Genomic DNA, 16,888 nt, shown 5'->3' with positions numbered 1-16,888 from the left:
ACTCCTTTCCCAAAACCCAGTAAGTCAAGACAACCCTGGTCGTCTTGCCAGGGACCCTGCCAGCTTCCCACAGTCCCAGAACCACTGCCACCAGAAAGGGGCGTGGGGCACTGGGCAAGTGGAGATTACCACATTCATTCGTCACAGGGATAGGATTACTTTCCCCAGATGCCCACCACCCTAGATCTCAGACACCGCTCCTAAACAGACCTCAGAAACGCCCAAACACACACCTACCCCTCAGCCCAGCCCAGGTCCAGCCCTGCCCTGCCCCAGCCCCGTGCTGCCCAAGGACAGGGAACTGGGCACTGAGTTCCATACTTTGGAGCAGGCCCCACCCTCATGTCGCACAGTTCTGAGAATTACCCCCACTAAAAAACCTAGAGTCTGAGCAAAAAGTGGGTTGGGGGAAAGGTTCCAGAGAGCAGAGCCAGCTCAAGACCAAAGGATTTAGGGAAGGGGAGCTAATTAATTAGGGTCTGGGTCAATGCCCCGAAAACAGACTTGAAGGGCCACTCAGATGGTGTCCTCTCCCCCCCACACCAGACGGGGGTGGCAGGAACCACGTCATGGCACATGTGGGTGACTGTGCCAGCGGGGGAGGCACAGGGTGATCAGGATGGGGCTGCCCACAGCTAGCTTCCTGCCAGGCTGCCACATGGTTGGAGTAGGAGGTGGACCAGAGAAGTGTCCGAGAATGGTAGCAGGGGCATTTAGGGTCAAAGGATGGGAGATTTAGGGGTATAGGCGGAAATGGCCTTGATTAAGCCATTCCAAGCCCAGGGTCTTCTCTGAACCTGCTACTTCATCTGCACTGCCCTCACCAGTCTGGTGGGGAAATTCCTGCCTTGAACCATTTCATGGATGTTCACTCACACCCTCAAAGTCCAAAGCTAAGATCCTCAGCTCCCAAGGGCCTACTGCAGTCTGACCCTAGCAACCTCTCCATCTCAGGACCAACATGGCCCAGACTCCCAAGCAAACTGATGTCCTAGCCCTCCCAGTGCACTAAAATCTTTCATAGCCGCAAACTCCCTGAACCCCCTCCCCAATTTCCTTCAGCTCCAAATACTCTTTTTCTTGTTCTTCCCCCAGACTCATCTCCACCCCCCACGGGGGAAGCCCCAAGGTGCCAAGCCACCTCCACTCCAATCTGGGGCTTCCCGACCCAGCCTCCCCATCAAGCACAAGGCCCTGGAGGAGAGTTTGGGGGCTTGAGCGCACTTTTATAGCAAGACCCTGGCATCCTTACTGAATTCCTTCCCTAGAACGACCCTGCCCTATGACCACTGCAGCCAGGGAAGGGGACAAGAGACATCCCTGAATCTCCCACCCAAGGAAGTGGAGGAGGGATGGTGGTCAGGAGCAAAAGTGAGGGGGAGTTAGCAGCAGAGGGTGGGGGAGGTGGGGGAGTGTTCTCAGGAACAAGTCCCTCTAAGAACATATAAATACCTACAAGTGCACACAGCCCGCAGACAGAATGCAATCTGGTAAAAGAGGAGGGAGATGGCACCAGGTGAGTGTGGAGAGTACCCCATCATGCCAGCACATGGGCATCCTATCCAAGAGAGGATGGAGAGAGGCAGAGAAATCTCTCCCAAGACTGCCGGGCTTTTCCTGTCTGATTTCCATAGGAGTTGGTCCCCATCCCCAGCCTAGCACACTGGTGGCCTGCCCCCCTTCCCACTGAGCAGCCTGACAATAGGGCAGTGCCCAGAGAAGGGGGGGGCACAGCCAAGCTGATTTTTCCAGCGCCCCCCCCTTCCACATACACATCTGGCTAGCAGCTTCCCCTCCTTGTGGGTGGCACCAGGTCCCAGACACCCTCAGCAGAGCAAAGACAACCAGTCCATTCCGTCCTCCCCACATCCCAAAAAGCTCGCACAACCCCATGGTAGCACCAGACCCAGAGACCTGCCTCCCCTGACTGCATTGACTCCCGCACCCAATTCAGTCGGCTCCCCTCACTCCACGGGGGACACCAGCTGAGCGGGCCCCGCCCCCCAGCCGGCTGCTCCGGTGGGGGTGGGCCTCCGGGGTGATTCCCCCCAAACCACAGGGCAGCTCAGATAACAGGAGGGAAAGGAGGGGGCTAGTCCGTTGGGCATCCGATCTCTTCCCAAACAGGTTTGAAAGTCTTTTTGTTTTGTTTGTTTTTGAAGAGAAAAACGAGAGGGAGTGGGAGTTCCCAGCGGCGGTTCTGCCACAGCTCGGGCGCCGGGGACACGCGCGGCAGACGGCCCCAGATGCCCCACGGCTGCGCGCGAACACTCGGGCGCAGACAGACGCACAGACCGGGCTCCCCCACCCTGGGCTCGGCGGCGGCGGGGTAGGAAGCCCCGGAAACCCCGGGTTCCCGTCGGAACCCGCCCGGCACCGGGTCCCCCGTCCGCAGCTCCTATCAGGGGCCGGCCACGGGGCCCCGAAGCCCGCGGGAGCAGGGGGCTCTCCAAAATCCCCGGGGCAGAGGTTACCTCACAGCGGGAGGAAGCAATCCGTCCAGGGAGCCCGCGGGCTCGGCGTCTGCCCTGACCCGGCGCCTCGGTGCTGCTAAGCGTCAGGGGTACGGGGTCCCGGGAGAGGAGCCGTCTGGGGGGCCGCGGCTCAGGGGCGCGGGGAGAAGGCAGCGGCCATGGCGAGTCACGTGCGGAGGCTGAAACTTTACCCGGAGCCCCAGACGGGGGGGGGGGGCGGGGGCGGAGGGTACGGAGCAGGAGGGGAGGCCCTCTCCCCCCCCGGCCCGCCTCCGCCCGCCCACTGACCTATCACCAGCCAGGGGCGGGCCCACAGGATCACGCCCGCCCTCCTTACCAGACCCAGGGAAGGGCGAGTCTTAAAGGAGACGTGCCTAGCAGAAGGCTGGACCGTGGGAATCTGGGAGAATTCCCTCCCTCTGCCCCAAAAGGAGAGACTCAGAGCGAGGAGAAGTTCTGCAGAAAGAACGGAAAGAGGGCTCCGTAGAGAAAGGACAGCAGTGTGTGGTGTCGCAATCCCTTGCCCCCAACCACACACACCCACACTCGCAGGGGCACGGATCACACACACACAACACACAGCACACACACGCCCCACACCTAAACCGGGAAGAGGGCATAATATGGAACTGAATACAGCGACTCTGGCCCTGGCTATCAAGCCCCTGGCTCCCATAGTTATAATCCTCCAGGGATCGATTGGAACTGAGAGCTGTGCGACCTTGAATAAGTCGCTTCCTTTCTCTGAATCTTAATTTTCTCATCTGCAAAAAAGGAAGTGCAAGAGTAGGTAGACCTCCCTCGAGTAATAACTGCTCTCCTCTTCCCCCAAATACCTCTCCAGCTGTCGCAGGAACTCGGTCCCAACCCAATCCCCAGCATCTCCCCGCCAAGTACCCTTCCCCCCGAAAGGGCAGTGGCCCTTGGAGCTTCCAAGAGGCTAGCAGGGGGCGCTCAGGAGCACCCCTCCACATCAGAGGACTCTCAGACTCCAGCTTCTCTCTTCTGGCCCAGGCTGGAGGAGCCAGGAAAGCTCACGTTCTGGTTTTAGGGGGGACAGGATCTGAATCACTCTCCATCTGCAGAGACCCCAGTCCCCAACACAGCCACAGGCAGCCTCCCAGCCTGCCGCTCCGTTTGGAGGAATCACGTCCCCACCTCTAGCAGCCTACTGGGGGATGAAAGCAGAATCACTAAGGGACAACCCCCCCTTCCCTGGTCAGAGAAGTGGCCACAAGTGCCCCCACAGGACTTCCCACTGGAAGGGGAAGTGTCACACTCCCAGGCCTCCACCCCAGTGAGGAGATTCTCAGGCTGACCCGGCTAGCAGAGCTCTCAAAGCCACCGGCCCGACGGGGCCCCCGCTGTACAGACTAGGAACCGGAGGTCGGAGGTCGGGAGCGGACGCGGGGTTCTGCTCGCCATCGCACTGGCTGCACGGCTGGGGGGAGAACTGAGGTATCTGATTGCCTCCCTCCAGCTTTAGCCCCCCAGCCTTGGTAAGGTAGGACACGCCGGGTCGGCGGGATGCTCTGCTCTGAGGTTCGGCACCGGGGAAGGGTGCCCGGGCAGCGCTTCCCCAAGCCCCTGCCCGCCCTCCAGGCCCGGCTGTCTCTCGCTCTCGTCTGGATTTCCGTCCACCGGTGCGAACCGCCCGCCCAGCCCCTCCCGTCCTGTCCCGTCCAGATCCATCCGCAAACATGCGCTCAGCGGGCAGGAATGCGCCAATGGCTCCCAGATGTGGACGCCGACGCTTAACCCCTTCCCCCCCAGCGCCCCCCCGCCCCCACCAAGCCTTCCAGCCTGAGCCTAACCAGCAGCAGGGGGCGTCACCGGGGGTGAGAGACCAGCCTGGGAGGGGGCTCAGCGCCAGCCACCCCTAGCCCGCGCAGGCTCTTCCTGCCCCAGATTCTACCAGTATCCCTTCCAGCTAAGGCTAGAGGGGAAGGACCATGAACCCAAAAACGCAAGTATGCATAAACACAGGTACGCTGCCTCCCGCGAAGGGCGGCCTTCACATACACCCACCAGCACATAGTCATGTACACCCGTGCACACCGAGATTCAGAGGTGTAAACGCACACGCAGGACACCCATATGTGCACACCCATGTGCACCCTCAGAGCACACATGTGTGCACCCCCACATGCACACGCAGGGCACACGTGTATCCACATTCTTGAGTAGAACCGAACAAGCTCATATAAGATGCGTTTGTGCACACACAAGGTCACGGGGCAGAGTGTGGGGCACACTCCTGAACAGACATAGCAATAGGCCCATGTGCAGATGAAGGAAGAAATTCATGCACCCACACACCCATTCCCCACAGGGGTCCAGACACTCAGACACCCATAAGAATAAGCGCACAGCCCACAGGCCTTTGGGGCACCTCCCCCCCTCCCCCGCTCAGGGCACTCAGTCCTGCCTGTCCAGTGTCTAGCCCTACCCAGGCTTGACTCCAGGAAACAGGAGAGGTCCCCAGGTGGGAGGCCAGGAGTCTTCAATCTGCAGCAGCTGAACTCCAGCTGTGCTGGACCCACAGCAGGGTCCCCACCCCCGACCTGCAGGGACCCTCACACAGAAGGGGAGAAAAGTGCGGGAGGCAGCAGGAGGCGAACAGACCGAGAAAAGCCACAGGCCCAGGGGCTCCTCACTCTTTAAGAAAGACACTCCTTGGGGCGCCTGGGTGGCTCAGTTGTTAAGCGTCTGCCTTCGGCTCAGGTCATGATCCCAGGGTCCTGGGATCGAGCCCCGCATCGGGCTCCCTGCTCAGCGGGAAGCCTGCTTCTCCCTCTCCCACTCCCCCCGCTTGTGTTCCCTCTCTCGCTGTGTCTCTCTCTGTCAAATAAATAAATAAAAAATCTTAAAAAAAAAAGAAAGAAAGAAAGAAAGACACTCCTTCTTGGGGCCTGCCCTACTCCTCCCGCACACAGAGGGCAATGGGCTGGGGAAGGAGCCCGAACCACTGTTTTTCCCAAGACAGGGATCCCTCTCCAAACTAGAAGAAACCCTAGAGCAGGCCCAGCAGCCAAAGGAGATACAAAATAGCCCTGAGACGCCCCCCAGGAAGGCCCACACTTCCAGCAAAACAAGGCCTCCCTCTCACAGCCTCGGAGGAACTCCTAAAGAATAGCACCCCTGGTAGAGTGAGGAGAGGATGGAAAGCAGGACCACCTGGATGCGGGCGGGGTGGGAGATGTCTGCTGGAACCTGCCCAGCCCCTGACTCTTCTTCCCCTCCCTGGCTGCCCTCCACCCCCCTCATCCCAAGGGGAGCTCCTCTTGCAAGTACACTCCTGCCCCACTCCATCTGATTAACACAGTCCTGAAGGGTCATCTGGGGCAGGGATTCTGCTGCCATTGTGCAGATGAGAAGACTGAGGTGCAGAAAGGAAATTGCCTTGCCCAAGGTCACCAGCTTGCCAGCGGCAGAGCTAAGATTCTGACCCACAGTCCCCTCCTCAACCGCCCCCACTCCGCTCTGAATCAAACATCTCCACACAGTACCCTGCTGCCTCCTGCGTCCTCCTTCACCCCCTCCATAGAGCACATGGGACAAACACCATCCTTGTGCGAGCGCTGCAGGGTTGTGGGTGGTGCCAGGACATGCCAGAGACAGATCAGAGAAGACACCGGGGGCTACACGCATGGCCCCCCTCCAACCCCACCCCAAGCATGGTGCCCACCTGCCCAGCAGGCACGGCCGGTGACTCAGCTGCATCCGGGGGAGATGCCAGGGCAGTGACTCACCTACCGAGAAGAGCTGAGCCTGGCACCTTGCCAGCCCCAGGACAGAAGTGACTTAGTCACCAAGACTGTGATGCCCAGCAGGCACAGCCCAGGGATTGGGGACAGGGGCAGGCTGCGTCCTCCATGGCTACAGGCGCCCCCTGGCGAAGAACAGGCGTCCCAGGGCAAGCCGTGGCTGTGCCCGCCCCTGCCCTCCCCCCCCCATCACGGCCCACCCCCAGCTCACCAGGCCCTGTTCCAGTGCAGACAAGTTTTGTGAGACCCCTAGGCTGCCCTGCCCCCCTGCGGCCTGCCCCCTGCCCATCACTCACCACCCACTCTCCCACCAGCCCCACCTCCTCCTGCCACCCAAGTTGTACCCAGGCTGTGCGGCTCCTTTAACATGTCCTGGCAGCACCTCCTGCCCCCACAGCCCTTCTCCACCCCCAGCGCACACACATGCACTCACACTTCTGCCAGCCCTGCTTCAGCCAGCAGCTGCTGAAGCTGTTGAACAGGAGGGGAATGGGGGGGCGGGGGGCGGGGATTGGGTTACCAGAGGCTGATGGGGTGGGCTGTCACCCAATCCCTCCCCAGCTAGTCCTCCCTGGGCACAGTCTCCCTCACCCACCTGCTTCCCCCCACCTCTGGCTGGCAGCCTACTGCCCTTTAAGCCCCTCCACCCCCACTCCACCCAAGCTAGAAAATAAATGTTCAAGAGTATTTGTCATGCTAAGGCCAGCCCAGTCTAGGAGAGAAAGGGAGAATGAGAGGGACAGAGACAGAGATGGACAGAAAGAGTCATTCCTGCGCTCGGTGCCCCAGCCACAACCCACAACCGCTAGGTGTGTAGATCTCCGTGTACGTGGAGCTGGAAAGGGACGGAGTAACTCGCCAAGTCCCGGGAGAGTTGGGGGGGCCCAAGGGGAGTCGACAGGCTGAACAACCTCAATCCATTTGCGCTATTGATTTCTCACACACTGCAGCAGGCCTGATGGAGGGGGGGCATGATAAATCAGCCCCCCAGAGACAGAGAGACTGAGTGGAGGAGGGGGAGGGGCTCCTGTGCCGCAATTTGTGGCCCACTGCGCTGGGCTTGGTGGGGAGGGGGTGCGCAACAGAGGACTGGGAGACACCGAGTAGCAGGAGGTGGGGGGGGGCATGGTGGGCCCAAGCCTACCTGGAACACCTCCTTCCGGCTGCATCTGCAGCTGATTGGAAGAAAGAAGGTGGGGGACAGAAGCACCACCTCCAGCTCCACTGGCAGGGCCCTGAACAACTCCAGGGGGCGCCACTCCCAGCATCGTCAGTGTGCAACATGGCGGCCCTGGGGATGAGGCCGAGGCAGGACACTGAATTCTGAGGGACCATAATTCTCCACTGAACTTTCTCCTGAAGTTCAACCAGCCGCCCCTGCCCCCAGGCCTCAGAGGAGGCTTCACTTCTGACTTCGGACTGGAAGCCTGTGGCAATCTACCCACTCTTCGGCCCGCTCCCCTCCTTCGTTGGGGACACTGGCAAACAACCAGAAGGACCTAGGCGGGGCAGGATGGGGGCTCTGGAGAGCCTGCGAAACTACATCCTAGTCCTTGGTCTGTCCTCAACTCTTCCCAGGACTGTGGACAAATCCAGGCCCTCTCTGGGTCTCTAAGATGGAAGAAGACCAGATGCCCTGTCCCTAAGGTGTCTCCAAGCCCAGGCTCATCAGCCTGTGAGCCTGTTGGAAGATGCCCAGCACCTTGATTCACACCAGTGGCCACAGGCCACTGAGACAAACCCCAACACTTGACCTCCTTCCAGCCCGGACACAGGCTCTCTCCACACGGTGGAGATTTATAAACAAACCAAGCTGGGGTTTACCAGAGACCCTGCATAAACAGGCAGAGAGGGAAATAGACCAGTAGGGGAGGGAGGCACAACCAGGTGCCATGAGGGACCCTGACAGGAGAAAATCAGCGCAAGGGGTCTGGGTTGGGGCCCCAGTGCAGCCCGAGGACTGGTTGAGTGTCCTAGGGCAAGAGACATCCCCCTGTCTAGGCCTGTTTGCCCCTCTGTAACGGGGAGGGATTGTCTAGGCAGTCTCTAAAGCCCCTTCCGGTTCTAAGTCTAGTAGGACAGAGAGCCCTGAGGGGTCCCCAGGATTCCTCCGCCCGGCCTGGCCCATCTACCTGGGCCAGGACCATCTCTGCAAGGCCCTGCCCCAGCCCGACGCGCCTCTCTGCCCGGTCTGCTGCCCCTCTGGCTCTTCCTCACTCCTCCGCCTGCCTGCTCACCCTCACCTTGGCCAGTCCCTCTGCTGCCCCGTGCTTTTCTGCACGTCCCTCCTGCCAGGGGACAGACCAACTAAAAATAGTCCCTGCAGCCTTTCTCGCCCACAGCTGCCCAAAGAGCAGGAAATGAGGGGGGCAGGGAGGCCCATGTCCTGCTCTCCCCCATAAACTCCCAGCTCCAAACCAAGTCCAGCACTCCAGCCTGGGGCTCCTGCCAACTTGGCCATCTCAGGGGCATCCCACACCCCTTCCCTAGGGGGAGGCCTGCCCATAAGTGCCTACAATCCTAGAGCTGTCCCTGCCCTCCGAGAGGAGGAGAGAGGAGGCAAGCAGTCTAGAGGGAAACCTTCCCAATTTCTGACAAATCAGTGCCAACCACATTGTGGGCACCGAGAGGGCAGGGCCTGGCTCCACTGACTGGTCTTTTAAGGGCAGAGGGAATTGGCATGGGGAAGTTTGTGCTGGTTTCCTTCATCCTGGCCCAGCTGGAGAGAAGACAAAATAGTGCCCTAGCCTCAATGATGCTAATCCCCTGTTCCCCAAAATGTGTGGGTACAGACATAGGGGTTTCAATGGCCACCCCCAGATACCATGGGGAAAAAAAGCTAAAAAGAAGAGCAGAAGATCTTGGCTGTCCATATGTAGAGATGGAAGCCTGGAGGCGAGAACAGGCCATGCCTACCAGGCAGGACATGTGCTGCCCCCAAGCTTAGTTAGAGGCGAGAAGGGAGGAGCCGGGGTGCTCTGGTGCCAGGGGCCGTGGCAGCCCCACCCCCATCCCACCTGGGATTCTTGACGCCTCCCAGCCCAGGGAGAAGGCCCTCCCCACACAGGAGGAAGGAAACCAGCTTAGCGACTCTCTGGAGGCCTGCAGGGCAGCCCTGCACCAGGAGGCAGGCGGGAAACCCAGGAGTCCTGGCGCCCAGCCCAGAGAGTGAGTGAGAGAAATACCTTGGAGGGGAGGAAACAGCCCACAGTGAGGCAGACACACGGTGCCCCCAGCAGCTCCCAGATGTGACCCGTAAGGGGAAACTGGCCAAAGGGGCTGGATGGGGAAAGTGAACACATTTCCCAACAAGAAGAGAGAAGAAAGTGGGGCCATGGGGACGGGGGGGAGGGGGCAGGGCAAGCCTGGTTCTCACCCACTGTCCTCTCCTCCAGGTCACGGTCAGAGATAACGACATTAAGGCCACCAAAGATCAAAGAGGTCCTGGGGTTTCCCCCTCCCCTAATCTTCATTCCTTGCGTCCTCTGGCACCCCTTCCCCGGGGCCAAGCCAAGCCTGGAGTCCGCGGGCCCAAGGTGGTGCCTGGGAGGCCTGGACAGTGCCAGGGGTAGCCCTCATACCGGTCCTCACACTGGCTTCCCTCCCGCCTGCTCTCAGCCGTCACACAGATCTCAGCTGTCCAATCCGATTAGGGCCCCTGTCCAGTGAGCCGGACAAGGAGGCCACTGGGCAGGGGAGACGGGGACAAGGACGCTGAGCAGGAATGGCAGAAGGAAGGTGGAGACAGGGCTCAGGGGGAGAAGGTGTGGAGCCCCAGAGGAAGAAAATCCTGGTGGAGAGATCTGTCCTCTCTGACCACAGGCTCTCTGGCGACAGCTACCACCTGCATTAGGGTAATTCCACAGCCCTGGGGGCAATGGCCTGCCTGGTTCTGCCATCCCACAGATGGGCAAGGATGGGGGAAGGAAAGCCAAGGCAGAGAGACTGACCTAGATTTAGGAAGAGAATCCCGTCCTAGAAGCCCCACTCTTCCCCCCCAGCCATAACTACCATTTGCACTGGTCTGTCTGATACATTGTCTTATGGGGTCTTTATGGAGGTGTCGCTATCAGGCCAGTGGGGCTTGCAACTGATAGCCATTTTTACAAATGAAGAAACTAAGTCAGCTGTCTTCCTGGTGTGGGCCTCACTGAAATTATTTTCCTGTCTCACCAAAACAACAACAACAACAACGAAGAAAGAAAGAAAAGAAAGAAAGAAAGAAAGAGAAAGAAAGAAAGAAAGAAAGAAAGAAAAAGAAAGAAAGAAAGAAAGAAAGAAAGAAAGAAAGAAAGAAAGAAAGAAAGAAAGAAAGAAAGAAAAAGAAAGACTGAGCCTTTAGTATAAATGCACATACCCACTCACACTCAGAATCTCTGCTTCCTGGGTCAAGAGCAGAATTAGGTCTGAAGTCGCTCCATTATCCACCCTTTCCTCCAAAACCAACCCTTAGGGGACCCGGGGAGTCATGGAGAGATGCAAAGCACACCCCATACCCCGACAGAGTTACCAGATGGGGACATGCCGCCCACTCCACCAAACAGAGAGCTAGAGGGGTTCCCCAAAAGCGTGACCAGTCTTTCCTATCACTCTCTTCCCCAGTCAGCTACGCTCAGAGGCGATACACACATTCACACAGTTACTCAGACAAGTCCTACACCCCTCCTGCAAACCCACTAAACCAGAATGAGATGCCCTAGATCTTCAGAGAGCAGGCTTTGTCAGCCCCCAACTGGAGGGAAAAATCAGCCACTGTAAACAGTAGGTACCTTCAGCCTTTTCCCAGAGAGCCTGCAGGAGGGCAGAAGCTTCGGGGACACCACCAGGAGCCTGAGGCTCTGAAAGCCAAGGAACCCAGGGAGCTGGCATGGCTGGGTGGCCTCCCGGATCTGGTCCACACCCCCTTCCCCAGTCATCTGGGCTGAGCCTGTTCTGGCCTGGGCACACTCTGGGACCTCTCGCCTTCAATGCACACAGCCACCTTTATCCAAAGCTTATAGATCTTAAAACCACATGGTCCACACCACACACACACACACACACACACACACACACACACACACACGGGGGCGGTGGGGGACTTTGCAATAGGTGCTGAGGTCTTGGCAGGGATGGGGGCTCTAAGCTGAAAGAACTTTCCCTAGAGGAACAGGTCGCCAAAAACCACTCACAACCTCCACTGCCCTCCAGCAAAGCCTTTAGCCACCCAAGTGTGAGAGGAGCCTGGAAAGGGGTATTAGGTCCCCTACAAGGTGAGTAGGGAGCTGGGGGGCTGCCGAAGTCCCAAGCTCTTGGGGCTGGGAGGCCGGGAGGAAGCCCGAGAGACATCCCCCAGAGAGGCTCGGGTCCCTCTCCCGCTCGCTCCGCTGTCGGCCGGCACTGCCGATTCCACCCGCCGAGGTGAGGTGGGGGAAGGGGCATTAAGCAATACTGCAAAGGAGGGTGCAAGGGCGTGGGGCCTGGGCAGACCTTCCCCCCACTTTCCATTCTTAGCCTGAGATCCGGCAGTGCCTGGGGGGAGTGCAGGAAGGGCGCTGTGGGGCGCGGGGGCTCCGAGCTCTCAGACACCCCACTGTTCCCAGGCCCCCACCTCCCAGGACCACAGGGAGCGGTGGGGGAGGAGGGATGGGGAAAGCCTGAACTGGCGAGAGGGAAACGACCAGATCAGCAGCGGGGAAGCCCGACGGAAGGCGGCCGAGGGGGAATTGGGAAGGGGTGTGCGCGGTCCTACCTGCTCAGGTGCTTGCTGGCAGGGGGGCGATGGGGTTCCCAGGAGAACCGGGGAAGCCCTCTCAGCTCGATTCAGGATTCCCCCCAGCTTCTGGGTTAGGCTGCTGCAAGAGGCACGGGTTCCCGTTGGGTCCTAAAGCCCACTCGCCAGAGAGTAGGCTCTCCCCGCCCTCTTCCACCATCCCTGACTGGGTCAGCGGGTACAGAGCTGACTGATGGGGCAGAAGGAACTCACCGGGAGAAAGCCGGCGGTCTGAGTCATGGGCTGGGGACCGGAACAGTCCTCAGTCTCAAATACACAGCACAGGGATGACTTTAGCCGAGGATAGGATGATATTCGACAGGAGGAAAAAGACATTTCTTCCTGCCTGTCCCCAGCGGATGATTTGGGCTTTGGTGCTGACGATAGGGGTTAAGATTTCCTTCCTTATCACTTCTGCTAAGCCACCTAGCCATTGAGAATTTGGGGATAGAGACATTCATTTTGGACAGGTGCTCACTCCTATCCTCCCCCTCATAGACATAGCACAGTCTGCAGATCCCTCCTCACTATTCCTAAATACCTAGGAGGCCACCCAGGGGAGGAGGGGGCCGATTCCTCCCCACCCCCAGCACATAACATGGCAGCAGGGCGGTGAGACATGGATGACAGTTGGAGACTTGCATAGTTTCGTACCCTGGCGGGGGTGTGTGGACCTGGGAGTGCGTCGGAAGTGGGCAGACATGCACAAACAGGTGAGAGTGTGAGCAGGTGGAGCTGGGGGACTTTGAGTTACACCCATTACCAGAAAGGGCAATTGTCAATGGAAGAACGAGATGTAGAACCTAGGGGTCCACTAGGGCCCTAGTGCTGCTACCCAGCCCTGAATAGGATCCTGAAACTTTACCAGAATGAATACGGTAAAGAAAGAGAATGTTTTCCCAGGTATCATTTGGGATAAATACAGGGGGCAGAGGGGCCTCTTAGCACAATTAGATCAACTTCAAGGTTACAGACCCAGTTTAGGATAGACGATCTTCTCAGCAGCTCAAAAGGAGGCACTGGGGTTTGGGTCTGGTGAGCCAGGGAAAGATGGATGGGAGGTCTGCAGAGGGCTGGAGTGAGAATATTTTGCAAGGAGAGTTGCACAGATCTCCAGCAGCAGAGCAGGGAAAGTGTCATGGGGTGAAGGGCCGGGGGAAGTCAGGGACTGATTCGAGGGCAGGGAGAAAGCATGGCCTAGAAGGGGAGAGGGCAGCCGTGTTGCATCTACCTCTTTCTCGGTCTTTCAGGAAGAACTGAGGAAAGGAGCCAGATAGGAAGGATGGAGGCCCCAGGGTGGAGTCCATGGGGTGAGCTCAGGTCAAGCCTTTCACCCTAACGTGCCTCAGTTCCCTCCCAGCTGTTAACCAGGGCTCTTGGTTCTTCCCAGGCAGTTAATGAGTGTTTACAAAAGAACTTGGAGATCCTCAGATCTCAGCTGGGCCGCCACTACAGTTATAAAGCCCAATAAGGCCGAGTGTTATTTGGAGAGGGGAGGAATAGGGCAACAGGGAAACAGACTACTCTCTTACAAACTAAGGATAAAACCGAGCTCAGAGAGGAGCACAAGCCTCAGCTGCCACAGGATATCCTGGTGCCCAGGGATGGAGGTCACGCACCCCAGTACCTCCAACCACCACCAAAGGCTGGCCTCCAGCTAACTGCAGGCAGAACCCAGACTAGCAGCTGGTCTTCATTAACTCTAGGTTTTTTTCACCCCCCACAGTGAACCCATGGCTTCTACAGGCCTAGGCTAGAGGGGGCTGCCCTAGCCCGACCTTGCAGCTGACTCGGGGGTGGGGGTGGGGGGCACCGCACCAAAGGCCAAGTCACCAGCTGAAAATAAAGTAGAAGCAAGATTCCCTTTCCCCATCAGGAGCAAGGAGAGAGGAAAGGAAGGAGTGTGGGGATGAGAGGGTGGAGGTGGGGGAATTTAGGGCAAACAGCAGGCAGTGAAGTCAGCTGGACTGAGGCCCAGAAACCCCCACACCCTGGGGCCAAGTCTTACTCCAGCTTTGCTTTCAGCTTGAGTCTTGGCTAGGCCCCAAACTAGGGAAGGCCCTGGCTGCCCCTTTCCGCCTCCCTACCCCCACCCTTATTAAATACACATTTTATCTCTCAGCATCTTCATTATCTTAACTGAAGGAGACAAGCAGTGGATGGCGGCAGCGGAGCGTCGGGAGAGGGGGGCGGTGCGGGGAGCAGGCGCACCCTTGTTATAAAGTGCTGATCTAGCTCTTTCAGGCAGTGTGGGAAACAGAGGAGGGATCAAAGAGAGGGAGGCTGATTCAGAACTCAATTAGAGCTTTTTTAAAAAGGAGCTGGCTCTCTCCTTTCGCCAGTCTTCAGACAGCCTCTACCCAGGCCCCTTGCACCCAATTAGCTTCTACTGCCAGTGCCTTGGGGCTGGGGTTGAAAATCAAGGGAGGCCAGAGGGCACACCTTCTCCCCCTACAGAATGCACTTCTGAGAAGAGGGAGACCTGCGCTGTTCGCAGCTTGACAAGAGAATGTATTAGAGGGTACCTTACATTTTCAGGAGGAACCCGAGATCACAACTTTCCTCCAGAGTTAAAAAGTGGGACACCAAAGGTGTGTTCCTCCCCAATCCCTTTCCAACGAGAGGCACAGCTTCTGGCCAATCTCTAGGGACACTAGGAACCTCCAGACAGGCCCCCATCTTCCCAGCCCACGGGTAGGACTAGGACTCTGTCCCCAAACCCAAGGCTTCCTGGGAGCAACATGGAAGTTGCCTCAAGCAAAATGCCACTACATCGGGAGCGATGGGTACGCATCTGTGAGGCCAATAAACACTCCACAACGTCAAGACACGTCCTGTACGATGGAGCGCCTTCCTTTACAGGGGCCCACTCCACCTCCGTGCAGAAACACCAGCAACGTGTACCTCCTGAAGAGAACCGGCCCGGAGATGGAGGGAAAAGCAGCGCCTTCCTCGGTTCATTTGTCCAGTCATTCAACAATCGTTTACTGAATACCTACCAGGTCCCGGACACTGTCCTAAGTGCTGGGGACAGACACAAATGTAAGTAACATCTCAAACTTGGCTCTTTCTTTTGGTCTCCGTCGGTAGTCAAGGCAACACCTCTCAATAGATATTTTTGAAAATCCCCAAGATGTATCTCCATCCTCCCTTCCAGGTCTCATTGGTAGATTTTTTTTTTTAAGATTTTATTTATTTATTTGAAAGAGAGAGATAGCGAGAGGGAACACAAGCAGGGGGAGTGGGAGAGGGAGAAGCAGGCTTCCCGCAGAGCAGGGAGCCCGACGCGGGGCTCAATCCCAGGACCCTGGGATCATGACCTGAGCCGAAGGAAGCGCTTAACGCTTAACGACTGAGCCACACAGGCACCCCTCATTGGTAGATTTTTTTTTTTAAGATTATTTATTTATTTATTTGGCAGAGACAGTGAGAGAGGGAACACAAGCAGGGGGAGTGGAAGAGGGAGAAGCAGGCTTCCCACGGAACAGGGAGCCCGATGCAGGGCTCGATCCCAGGACCCTGGGATCATTACCGAGCGGAAGGCAGACACTTAACGACTGAGCCACCCAGGCGACCCTCATTGGTAGATCTTAAAAGGCACTTAATAAAGGCAGGGAGCAATGGAACGGGTGGGGGGGGGCGGGTAGCAAATAGAGCTCTGCCAACACTTTTGATCTCTGGGAAGCCTGGACCTCACACACTCTTCCCAGTTAGTTATCTAGCCACAGGCAAGTCTTCACTGAGCCAGAAATGTCAGTGGCAGCTCTGGGGTTGAAACTCACACCAACATTTTATTGCGTCTATGTTCTTTCCATGGCAGGACCCACTAACATTCTATGGAAGCTTCATCTGCTTCTTTGAAGAAAAATAAATCAGGATATAGACACACACCCCACCACCTTCAAGAGGAAGAATGTGGGTCAGCATCTTCGCCTCTACTCCATGTGAAACAGGCTACGATCCTGGCAGAAACTAGTAACCACAAGCCCAGCCCATCCTTCTAAAAATCCCACTACCTTCCCATAGCTCTGAGCTTCAGTGAGAAAAGCCAGCAAGAAAAGGACTTTTCTTCCTCTTCTGTCTGCTCCCTGGCTATCTGAATTACACTTAAGACTTCACTGACAAACATACATCAGCTTTTGCTCCCACAAGGGCAGCGGAAGCCAAGCAGGGACTCTAAGTCTGCTTCACGCATCATTGACAGAACCAACCCTGCTCCAATTGCTGAAGTCTTAAGAGCAGCAATGACCTAGAAATTGACAGTGGGGGGAGAACTGAAGGAAAGGAAACTAACAACCCAGTACAGAGAAAACCCTATTTCCAAATACCAGGGGAAAGGGGGAGAAAAGAGGTAGAGGGGAAAGAAATTTGGCCCTTTTGAATCTGCAAATGCAATCTTGGCTCCAAGCCACGGAGGATACATAGCAGCCCCACTGCGAGTTAAGCCATGTTCCTGACTCAAGCCCTACAGTTAAGAGGAAGGCGCCAAGCCTCAAACACAACGAGGTGGGGAGGCCACTCCTTTCTGGGCAGGATCCTACTGTGGACACAGAAGAGACAGCAGCTGCCCACAGTGTGGAAACAAACTGTAAAGCAGTCACGTCTCTTAAGGCTGCAGCATCCAATAAAATGTAATTTAAATCAAGCCCCGCATCTGTTCTCAATCCCATTCAGTCTCTGCTTTCCATCAGCCTTCGGACAGTCTTTGCAATTATGCTTGTTAACCCTTGTAGCCCCAGACACTCGCGGGCTCCTAGGTATGGAACTGTGTTTTCCACTCACAAATGACCCTCAGAGGGAGTGAGTGCTCTAGTCAAGGTGAGAGGGCGAGAATGACATTCAGATTCAGACTCAGACTCGTCTGCGGACTGCTCTGCCACACCCACTGGCGGGTG

The 16,888-nt window shown here is 57.4% G+C and overlaps 1 protein-coding gene and 1 long non-coding RNA gene across 3 annotated transcripts in view; one reads left to right on the top strand and one right to left on the bottom strand.

The window, feature by feature from the left end:
- The window catches only part of RARA (retinoic acid receptor alpha), a 43,313-nt gene extending 31,236 nt beyond the window's left edge, over window positions 1-12,077 (bottom strand). Inside the window, exon 1 of one of the 2 annotated variants that reach the window (XM_078065701.1) lies at window positions 11,973-12,077. The gene's annotated coding sequence lies outside the window, so the exon portion shown is untranslated. Of the gene's footprint in view, window positions 1-2,474; window positions 2,666-11,972 lie in introns of those variants that run through there. The other variant, XM_036080006.2, reaches the window with a different exon arrangement.
- On the top strand, window positions 10,169-16,638 carry LOC118527901 (uncharacterized). The gene is made up of 3 exons (XR_004913331.2): window positions 10,169-11,493; window positions 14,116-15,035; window positions 15,814-16,638. It is a non-coding gene; the product is annotated as an uncharacterized LOC118527901 (long non-coding RNA).
- The last annotated feature ends 250 nt before the right edge of the window (window positions 16,639-16,888 follow it).

This window comes from Halichoerus grypus, chromosome 2 (genome assembly GCF_964656455.1).
Source record: "Halichoerus grypus chromosome 2, mHalGry1.hap1.1, whole genome shotgun sequence".
NCBI lineage: Eukaryota > Metazoa > Chordata > Mammalia > Carnivora > Phocidae > Halichoerus > Halichoerus grypus.
This window is presented reverse-complemented; position numbering and strand designations above follow the sequence as displayed.